This window comes from Callithrix jacchus, chromosome 3 (genome assembly GCF_049354715.1).
Source record: "Callithrix jacchus isolate 240 chromosome 3, calJac240_pri, whole genome shotgun sequence".
NCBI classification, from domain to species: domain Eukaryota; kingdom Metazoa; phylum Chordata; class Mammalia; order Primates; family Cebidae; genus Callithrix; species Callithrix jacchus.
In genome coordinates this window covers 65,067,743-65,079,843 of record NC_133504.1, presented here as the reverse complement: position 1 = coordinate 65,079,843, position 12,101 = coordinate 65,067,743, and positions in this window count along the sequence as shown.

The window sequence follows — 12,101 nt, the reverse complement described above, 5'->3', positions numbered from 1 at the left end:
ACAAATATCTTCAAGTTTTTGACTACTCAGAGAGGTCCATCCACATACTTCTTCCTCAAATTTCTTTGTCACCAATTTTCCAATCATGCATTTTCCAAGTCCATTGAACATCCAGCAAAACCACTGGCTACAGTCCCTGCATCAGTATGTAATCATACATCTGGCATTTCTCCTTCCAGGCAAAGTGCTGTAGTGCTGCAGCTGTGCACTTTCATGTGGTGCCTGCATATCATGCAGAATCATCTATGAACCAGGTCCTAGTCTTCTCTTCCTCTGTCAACTGATCATAAGGAACTCCCCATGAGGCCATGAGTGCAGGCTGGGGAAGAGAAGGCAGGATGGTGGGAGTGGAGATTATGGACATTTGAGCCACTTCCTCATATAGCTTACTTGTGAGTTCAGGACCTGCTTGAGCCAAATTACCACTTTCACTTAATGGTGGAACATTGCTGTCCATGACCCACTTTATGGCTAGATGGGTCAGAAAGCGCTTAGTTCATGATAGGCAGTTCAGGTTGCATGGTGACTTGAGGACCCACAGTCAAGCATTCAATTTCCATCAAAGCTCAGTAACAGGCCAAGTGTTCTCTCTCAAAAGGAGAGTAGTTATCTGCAGAATATGGCAGGGCCTTTCTCCAAAATCCCAGAGGCCTCCCCTGTGATTTTTGCTAGTTGGGGCCTGAAAAAAGCATCCCTATCTGCTACTGACACCTCAAGAACAGTTGGATCTGCTGGGTCATATGGACCAAGTGGTAGAGCAGCTTGAACAGCAGCCTGGACCTGTTCCAGAACCTTCTCCTGTTCTGCACCCCACTCAAAACTGACAGTCTTTCATGCCACTTGATAAATGAGCCAGAGTAACACACACAAATGAGGAATGTGTTTTCTCCAAAATCCAAAAAGGCTCACTAGGCCTTGTACCTCTTTCATGGTTTGCAAGAAGGACCAAATGCAGCATTTTAACCTTTACCTTAAATGAAATATCTCAACAGTCCCCATAACACTGAAACCCTAGATATGTTACTGAGGTAGAAAGCCCCTGAATTTTAGTCACATTTACTGTCTGCATAATGCCATCAATTTAATGGATCAGCTTGATATTTTGCAGAAGCAAAAAAGCCTTAAGTTCTCTCCAAATAAGAGTATGATACAAAGCTGAAAAGTTGATATACCCCTGAAGTAGGACAGTAAAGATGTATTTCTGGCCTTGCCAACTGAAGTCAAATTGCTTCTGGTGGGCCTTATAGACAGGAATGGAGAAAAAGGCATTTGCCAAATCAATGGCTACATACCACATACCAGGAGATGTATTAATTTGCTCAAGCAATGAAACCACATCTGGTACAACAGCTGCAATTGGAGTCACCACTTGGCTAAGCTTATGATAATATACTGCCATTCTCCAAAATCCATTTCTCTTCTGCACATGCCAGATGGGTTTGATGAACAGGGATGAGGTGGGAGTCACTACCCCTGTGTCTTTTAAGTCCATAATAGTGACACTAACCTCCATAGTCGCTCCAGGAATATAATATTATTTTTGCTTTACTATTTTTCTACTTAGAAGCAGCTGTAATGGCTTCCATTTGGCCTTTCCCACCATAGTAGCCTTCGCCCTGCCAGTCAGAGAGCCAGCGTCATGATTCTGCCAGCAGCTAAGTATGTCTATGCCAATTACGCATTCTGGGACTGCAGAAATGACCATAGGATAAGTCCAGGGACCCACTGTAAGTCAGATCTGAGCTAAAACTCCATTACCTGACCTCCACAAACCCCTACTTTAATTGAAGAACAACAATGACATTTTGGGTATCCTAAAATCAATATCACCTCAGAGCCAGTGTCCAGTATTCCTTGAAATGTCTGATCATTTCCCTTTCCCCAATGCACAGTTACCCTGCAAAATGTCAGAGGTATTTTTGGGGAAGAATGGGAGAAAGATTCACTTCATAAGTTGTCGATAATGTAGTGGGTTCCTTTCTTAAGGGGACCTGGTCTTCCCTTCATTCAAAGTGTTCTGGGTTTGTAAACTGGTTGAAGTCTAGATATTGGTAGAGGGGCCATGATTCTCTTATAATTCAAATTACTCTTTTCTCCATTCAACCTAGACAAAATAAGTAGAAATGTAGCAGACTTACTATCAATTTTACTTCTAGAAACACTGTAATTAGCCAAAAATCAGACTATTTTGATTTTGCTTTTTACTGGACAGCAGAGGCAGCTATACCCACCTTGTTTTTGACAATTGAGTGCTGTCACTTGGCCCATGCCACCTGGGATTCAGTATTTAGGTTGTATTTAAACTTCGTAGTTGAGTGACTGTGGTTCCTACTGTTAGTTCTGACATACAGAGAAGAGCAATTATGGGGCTCTTCAAAGAAGAAGGTGCTGCCCTCAAATCTATTTTGCAAGGCATTGGTCAAGGGTATATTTTCTGACCTCTCCCAGCTGGAATGAGTGGGTCTTAAGTGACTAATCCATTCAACCATCTCAGTCTTCCAAAGTCTTTGGATCCCTTTCTCTACATTCAACCAGAGGAAATCAGGCATTTCCAGCTCACTCACAGTGGGCCATCTTTTAATCCATATTTCAGCTAACCAAGCAAGCAAACTATTAGAACCTTTTTTAACTCTCCAAGCTGCAACATTTAATTCAGAGTCCCTACTTAGTGGGCCCAAATAAATAAATTCAGCCTGATCCAACTCTATGTTTCTTCCACCATTATCCAATACACTTAATATCCATTCTCATGCCTGTTCTCTCATGCTGAATTAGAGAACTCAAGCAGTTATTTTTGAGTGTAGCACACCTGCTCATGGGTCACACTCTCAAACTCACTTCCAGGAACCTGGAGGGATTTTAGTCTAGTTATAGGTCTAGAAGCAAACAGGGGTGTTGGGGTTGGCTCCTGAGGAGAATCAACATTTTTTTGCCTGGGAACTGCCTAGGGGAGGCCATCACTATTGCCTCAGGCTGTGCAGGATTTATCTCCCCAGACAAATGTGGAAAGGCTGACAGCAACATGGATGGAAGAGGGCATGTTGTCACTACTGGGGAAGGGGAAGCTGTTCCTTCTGGCAAAAAAGGTTCATCAGAGTTTAAAAACAGTGTGCCCAGCTTCATCATGGTTTTCCCATATGTCCCCATTCGAAGTTGCAGGTTCCCATTCTTTTCCAATCAATGTCCTCACTTTAACAGAAGACACCTGGCAAGGCTGTGCATGCACCTTTATTACAGGGCAGCCACTCACATGATAAAAGCTTGTGTCTATTTTCCACAATTTCAGCTCTTTCCCTTAAGGAGATAAGACTCTTACTCAGGGCAATCTTGGCAGATTTGAGGCTCAGTATCTGCTTCTGAAGCTGGGACACAGAATCCTGAGTTCACTGTTTTCTTTTATCACTTTGTCTACCGAACTTAGGAGCACCAACCAGCTTCATTATGTTTCTTGGTTCTCCACATATGGTCAAAGATATTATGTATAAAGTCACTAAACTCCTTGACTCTCATCAACAGTGAATCAGGAGTGTCAAATACATTTATTTTGTGTAACTCTCTGAACAGTTCATGCCAAAGACTGTCAGTGTTCATGCTATTAGAAATAGAGTTCTTAGCATTTTGAGATCTAATCATATTATGCAGCCAACTCCAAAAACCCCAAAACCAATGAAATAATTCTATCCTTAATATTCTGTTCCTCTAGAACCACTGTTTATACCAGAAACCAACTCCAGAAACTACAAAACCAATGAAAAAATTCTATCCATAATATTCTGTTCCCCTAGAACCACTCCTGATACCAAAATATATATTAGTCAGGATTCTCTTAGAGGGACAGAACCAGTAGGAGATATATATATATATATATTTATGTATATATATGTGTGAGTGCATATATATATATATGTGTGTGTGCACTCACATATATATATACATAAATATATAAATATAATAAATATATACATGAATATAAAAATATACTATGCTAATAGGATATATATGTTTATAAGTATAAAGCTTATTAAGTATTAACTTACACAATCACAAGGTCCCACAATAGGCTGTCTTCAAGCTGAGGAGCAAGAAGAGCCAGTCCGAGTTCCAAAACTGAAGAACATGGAGTTTGATGTTTGCAGTCAGGAAACATCAAACATAGGAGAAAGATGTTGGCTGTTGGTTAGGCCCATCTCTCCTTTTCACATTTTTCTTCTTTCTTTATATTTGCTGGAAGCTTATTAGATTGTGCCCACCAGATTAAGGTGGATCTGTCTTTCCCAGCCCAGTGACTCAAATGTTAGTCTTTTTTTACAACACCCACACAGACACACTCAGGATTATTACTTTGTATCCCTCAATCAAATCGAGTTGACACTCAGTATTAACCATCACACCCTCTTACCTGGCTGTCGCAATACCCATACAAAGTCCCACTAGTGATGCTGGAAGTGCTCCCAAGCAGAGAAAAGTCAACATTACAAGAAAAAGTGGAATTACTTAATATGGATTTTAATTGAGGTCTGCACCTGTGGTCATCCACCATTTCAGATAGATGATTCATCCTACAAACCAATAACTTCAACTTACTGTACTGATAAATATGGCACAATATTATATTTTTTCTTATAATTTTCTTAATATTATTTGCTTTTCTCTAGCTTGTTTTATTGTAAGAATACAATATACAATACCTATAGCAAACAAAATATGTGTCAATTGTTGGTTTGTGTTATCAGTAAGGCTTCCAGTAGGGAATTAATTGTTAAGTTTTGGGGTAATCAAAATTATATGTGGATTTTCAATTGCACAAGGGCCAGAGGTTTACTAACCTCTGTGGGTAAAGGATTAATTCATCCTGATGATGCTGTGGCCTACTAGGACATAATTTGGCTCTGTGTCCCCAACCAAATCTTATTTTGTAGTTCCCATAATTCCCACATGTTGTAGGCCCAGCTTTTCTCATGATAGTGAATGAGTCTCATGAGATCTTATGGTTTTAAAAACGAGAGTTTCTCTGCACAAGCTCTCTTTTTGCCTGCTGCCATCCAGGTAAGATATGACATGCTCCTCCTTACCTTCCTCCATGATTGTGATGCTTCCCCAGCCATGTGGAACTGTGAATCCAGTAAACCTTTTTATTTTTAAACTGCCCAGTCTTTATCAGCAGCATGAAAATGGACTAATACACTAACTCTATGCAAAGGCAAGATCCGCATTCATTAAGCTGATGACAGTACTGACGAACATATTTTTAGAAATAAGTATATAATAAAAATAGAGATTAATTAAGCTTTTGTCTTTAGACCTTCTTTTTAACAGTTGCCATCTGCATATTTTATATTTCATAACACGGTAATCAGTTGGCATTGAATTAACTCCAGATTACAATTATTTATATTATATTGGGTTTTCATATTTATCATTAATCTATATTCATCATAGAAACAATATCATATATTATTATATTTTATTAATGTTATTTTATATTATTATAACCTCTTTCTACATAGCAAAGTCTGTCAGGTTTGTCAGACTTCATAAAGTCTGCAAACCTTTTCCCTTATTATGTACAACATCCTGTTATGTTAAAAATGCATACATTGAGAATGTTTTATTGCTGCTCTATCCTCTCAATAACTTTATCATGTTTTAAATATATGTGATAAAATACTATACACACACACACACACACACACACACACACAATGTTACACATTCTTTAAAATTTATGTACAATAAATAACAAATAAATAATTTTATGAATAGCCATGGCTAATTATTTCATATTCAGTGTAGTTATTAGTTTTAAAATAGCTATTGGATTATAAACAAATGCTTTTGTATTTAAAAACAGAATAGCACCAATTTAAAATACAAAGATATTATAGAGACAGCTGATCCATACTTCATGGACCAGTTGCACAAACAATTAACCTTTGCAGTTATAATTAAAATTGTAATAAATCCTTTTTAAATATGTTTAATATTATACAAAGCATTTTCTACTCAATTATATAATTTTATTCTATTTCAATATTATATTCTCTTTTTGTTTTAACATTCATTTACAGACAGAAGTATTTTAAAGTTTATATTTAAATAAAATATTTTTACTAAATATAAAGTTAATTAAATGAGAAAAATTCAATGGGAACATTATGTTACTTAGTCATACAGAATGCTTAATTAATTATTGAATATTTCACAATCCTCTTAATGAAAACTTGCTTGAGGAAGACAATTTGTAGGCTGGTAAAATACTTACACTTACTACAGACAATATGCAATACATAATTTAACTAATCCTGTGTAAATTAACAGCACGCAATTCAAACTAAAACATAACTATATATAATTCAGGAGTAAGAACTCATTATTTTGCAAACACACTTAATTTTAGTTAATTTATTCATGTTTTTCATACTCACCAAAATTGGGATCTATGATAGTGCCTGGATGTAAATTTCTCATAAGAATTCTAAAAAAAAAAACCAGATACAGAGGATCTTTAGCTATATCAAATACTGGTTCCTTAAACACTAAAATAACATTTTATTATTTTTATTCTACTTGTCCTACCTATTATGCTAAACTATATTATGGTAGAAAATAAACTTCAATGTATCAAAACCAAAATATTAATAATAATATGAGACCTCACAAGAGGTCTTAGACATCTGACCTTAGACCACCACTTGTATCCATACTTCTCTAAACAAAACTCAGTCTCATAGCCTTATCTCTTAGTAATGCTGGAATATATTGTTTATCTCCTTGCCTATTAAGAAACTAAAGTCAATTTAGTGAATTCATAGTATTGTCTTTATTGCATTTACAAACTTTCCAATAGACTTGTTTAACTAACTGTACCAAATAGTTTATTGAATTTTTTTGTTGTTGTTATACATTTGGTAGTGTGTTGGAATTTAAATTCATCACCAGTGTCTACCAGGGCTATTTAAAATACCCCAGATATGCTACTATACTTATGATATAAATATTTGTTCCTATGTGGTGATAAGTAACCCATCTTCATTTTCAGGCCAGTAATAACTCAATTCTGCATCTAGGTCTATGTGACTAAAAGACTATTAATTATCTCTATATGTAAGGTAAATTTTCTAAGTGAACTTGTCTTCTACCTCCTTTTGGAAAAAATAAAATTATATATTTTATATTATATATGCACTCCCATAAATATATTCATTATTAAACATTGAAGATAAATACAATAGAAGTCTGCAAATCTCCTCTATGAGACTATGAGCTCCCACATACTTGAGAAAGATATTACCAGGTTCTAAACTTGACAAAAGGCCTTTCAAGAAATGTATATACATTTCAAAGGAGGCAGAAAAAAAAATTTGCAATTACAAGTCATCTAAGGTAAATGAAATCTACACTTTAATCAACCCTAGAAGCCACCTTGATCACTAAATCACATTCTCTCTCAATAATCTTTTTTAATTAAATGCTATGTTAAATTAATTCTACCATGTTAAAAGCAATTCAGTCCATCTTCTTTCTATCCTCACTGCTAAAAACACACAAACACCCCTATATAAACATACACAGGTATATTCATAAACACACACATTCTTGTTTTTCTAAATCAATTGAAATATGTTTTCTCAATCTATTTTAAATATTATATATCTACATAAATATCAAAGGTAAAGTAAAATTATTTTAAGGTTTCATGGTTAATTTGTTTTATACAAGTGACAAAACCATTTTATGTTAAGAAAAAACTACTTTCTCTCATTGGAGATTTTCATTTTGGACTAAATTAGCCATCACTTTCACTAACACATGCTATTTTTTATAAGTAGAGTAACATTTATCCTCATGAACAACTTGTAGAAAACATAATATTTTGCCATACAGACTTTGCTTGTGTATAATAATCCTTTAGGGGAAAATAAAAATCACTTTTTTTCCTTCCTATTTTCTTTCATGGAATAACAGCACAACTGACATGAGTGAAATGTTATAGAAACAGACACATTTTATTTGGAGACAAGTATAAAATATTCCAACCCTAAAGGTGGACTTTTTAGAAAATGGTAGCGTAAAACCAAGTGTTAATGGGATAGCAGTTATAGGCTCATCTATATTGTTAATGTAAATTGTATTGCCATAGAATTGCTTCATCTTTTTCTAAACATAATCAAAAGTGTTTTATCATCACAAGAGTCTATTCTTTTCCAACTCAGCAGGAAATAAGCAATAGTGAAATTCTTGTTAAAATGCCCATGATAAAAAATTCAGCTCAGATATGTCTTGCAAATGTACAGGTTAAAAAAAACTTTTTAATAAATGGGCTGACCTTCAAAACAGTAATATCATACCTAAAACAAATATCTGTTGTTTGTGCATCATGAGATATATATATATATGTAAAGAAATAAAACATATATTAGCACAATGTAGGGAAGTACCATCTTTGAAATAAATTTCCAACTTTATAAAAATACTTGGACAAATAGTTTTTCATCTATGTGTCACCAACATTTACGTCTTCAGAGTAATATTATTATCCCTCCTTTTTATGACTCCAATAGTTGAACTTGCCACAGGCGTCTATCTAGTTTCCTGAATAGTCTGACATGTATGAGCCAGACCTTGCCTCATAAGGCAAGACAAAACCAACATCAGTGAGGCAGTAAAATAGTCAATTTATCAGCATTAATGTCATGTTAGTTGTGACCCAGCTCCACAAGGGTGATCACGTTAAGAGGATAAATGTGCTTAGATTATACTAGCAGCATGGAAGATAAGTTAAAGCAAGGTGACTATGGGTAGTATGTAGAGAAGTGAAAAAAAAATCCATAGAGTAATACCAAAGTAGCAACTAATAGCTTATAGATATTTCTGGTCAAATTACTGAAAATATTCTCATATAAGAACTTTTATTTTTTCCTTTCTGTATTTTGGTACATTGGCAATGATAAATTAAAACCAAAAATAACAAATTGCAACCTGGCAAGTAGACTGTTCTTCTTTTTATGGAATATGTTGAGATTTACAGTGTACAGTCTGAGGCAATAGAAGGAAAAATGGAAGCTTCTTCTAATGTTATTCCAGTTATTTCATGAAGCTCTAATAACAATCCAACTTTTTTATATTTCAAATGGTTTCCAATTCTCACATCTTTTGATGTGTGTTGTGTTGAAAAAAAAACTTTAAACAACAATTAAAGGCAATTTTTTTCTATATTTTTGATAAACTAAAACTATTATCTAGTGATCTATAATGTATGCTGATGAAACTATATTAAATGTCTCACTTCTCTTTTAACTTTAATAAAACAAAATTATACAGCTATATATTTTTGTATATGAACTTCTAAATGAATCTGAGAGATTTATTCCTGCTTTTCTGTGGAATATAAATTCATTCATTTTTTGTTATGTAATATTTTATTGAATAAATACACCACAATTCATTTTGCTTTAATGTTTTTGTTCTCACAAAGACTGAATATTTGAATGTTCTTATATTCAAGAATATAATGAATATTCTTATACATGTCTTTTTGTAAAAAATATGCTTACATGCAAGGTAAAGATGTCAACCTTAAATGATGAGATCCAGGAAGTATAATTAAGTACAGAGTCTATTCAAGCTCAAAGTTTGAAAATGGCATTCAGGAAATACGGACTCCAAAACAGTGTTTCAAAGCGTGGAAGCTAAAGTATTACTTATGTAGGCAGAAACAAAGAAGTTCAAAAGGGTTACAATATTTTCCATATAAGACCAGTACATCCATTACAGCAATTTGATTGGTTAGAACTTGCTATGTTCCAAGGAAGATTGCTATAACTTTCTGTCAGGAGAAGCAATGGTCTTTAAGGGCCTTATCTCTTGTGGCATTTGGTCTTTTCTAATTATTTACATGAAAAAAAAAAAAGAGATTTAATCTATAAACAAAGAAGCAGAAGTTGCAAATGCATGCCACATCACTCAAACCACAGTCACATTCATCTCCATGCTTAAGTAATTTAAAGTTCCAACAACTTTAAGCTTAAGTTATTTAATTTCACATTTCTTTTTTTCCATCAAGATGTTTCAAAGAAAGCATGGTAGATAAACTCAAACAGTTTGGTTCCCTATAAGCTCAGGAACTTAGCTCAGTGTTGCTAGAAAAGCTCATTCCTAGGAAGTCATGCCCCATTGGTGAGGAATTTACCAATCTATAAAGCTGATGGTGTATAGCCCAAATTTGGAGCAAGGTGAAGAAGGTGACCTTTGCCTTGAGTCAGGCTTCACAGCTTCATCTTCAATGAATACAATATTTTGAACAAACTTTAGTTTTTTCAGTCATGCATTGACTCTATTGCCAAGAAATACCACACCAGAAGTAAAGACAAAAACAAGACAAAATACAACAAATGATTATTATTTCTCCCTTTTGCCACCAGTTTCCCAAGATCCAAATCAGGTTCTTATCCAATAATCCAGAGAGGGCACTACATCAGAAAAGTTAGTTATTTGGGTTTCCATATCAGCCATTAATGTAAAGAAGTTATCCAGTTCATCTTGGATATAGACACAACACTAAGTTTTTATGACAGTCCATGTTCCCCCTTGCATTGCAGTGAGTATGTAAAGTTATATGGTTCTGCAATACAGTGTATCTCATAAGAGCAACTTCATTGTTTAATAATAAGATCCAGGTGGCTACCATTTATAACCTTTTATTGTGTAATAATTGGTTAAAGCCTCTACATGCCAAATGACAATATCGGCACCCAGTTGGGGCAGAAAGATAAAAGCTAAATGATGATACCAATGAAATAGGAAATGAGCTCAATAAGACTATAAATAAGAAAAATGTTCAGGCTTTGAAAGAGTATGAACAATTTAACCTTGTGCCCAGCTATAACCCAAAGAACACTGTCCTAAATATCCTTGGGGTAACTGTAGCCTTTAATTGGTGCTTCATTGCCAAGTCATTCCATTTGGAGCTAGCCAATAAATGCTGGCCACTGTGTTCATTCAGTGGCATGTCAATCAGTACTTTGTAATATAAGGGTGTGGATACATTATTTCTTGGGTATCCATCATATATCTTCAGTGTTACTGAGCTATGTGTCTCTGGTGTGATTCTTTTTTTTCCTTTTTCTCTAAACATAAAAGCTAAGTAAGCTATATAGAGATATCTCAAATTTGTGTTGTACTGAGACATCAATCACCACTTGCAGAGGTCTGTCCTGCAGACCCTGACTCAACGATGGATGAATAAATGCACTCTCACCCCTAGTTCAGTGATTCAAGTGGGCTAGGGATGGTTGTTGGCTGCTTTCAAAGGGCTACTGCCACCAATCGACCAAGACCCCCCGTCCCATTCTTACATTTATTCAGTAAAAATTTTATAATAGATTCTAAGTCAACACGTTTGTGGATAATTAACATAGTTAAAAGAGTGGTTTTACAAATGATAAAAGCTTTAGGTTCTGCGGCCCAGTGTATACACGATTAATGGGTAATTCCCCTTTGATCTCCCCGAGAGGACCATCCAGCACAAAGTTTACAGGAGTCAAGTTAGAGTAGAGACAAAGGGATGTGGGATAAATAGACTTAACTGGGAGAGCCTTTTATCATCCTTATCTTTTCTTTAATGTAAAGGACTGGCAGTGTTCAGCCTACCCCAGTAAAACCTTTCAGCCTTCCAAAAGGTTTGAGACTATAATCTATAAAATCTATAACTTTCTCTAATATTTCGCCAGCCACTCTGAGTGAATTCCAACATTGTGACACCCTGGAATTAAGTTTTCTTATTTCTCCATTGAGGCAATAGTAGTATTAATGGTAAAGGTAAAATATGGTTTCCCCTATCAAAAAGCTCATCCCATGTCCTTTGCTTTGTTAAGCATTATTAATAGTCCAGTTATGAACATTATCCTTAGTCATACTAACATAAGTACCAATGACTGTTCTTGAGAAATAGAGATATATTTCTAATATTCTATCCAATATTTTCCTTAGAAAGGAGATACCCACCGTGATAGATAAGAACCACCAGAAAAAGGTATGAGGTCACATAGCCAACAAGTGTTTTCTATTATCTGTTAGCATAGTTTTGACTCCATTGCAAGAAG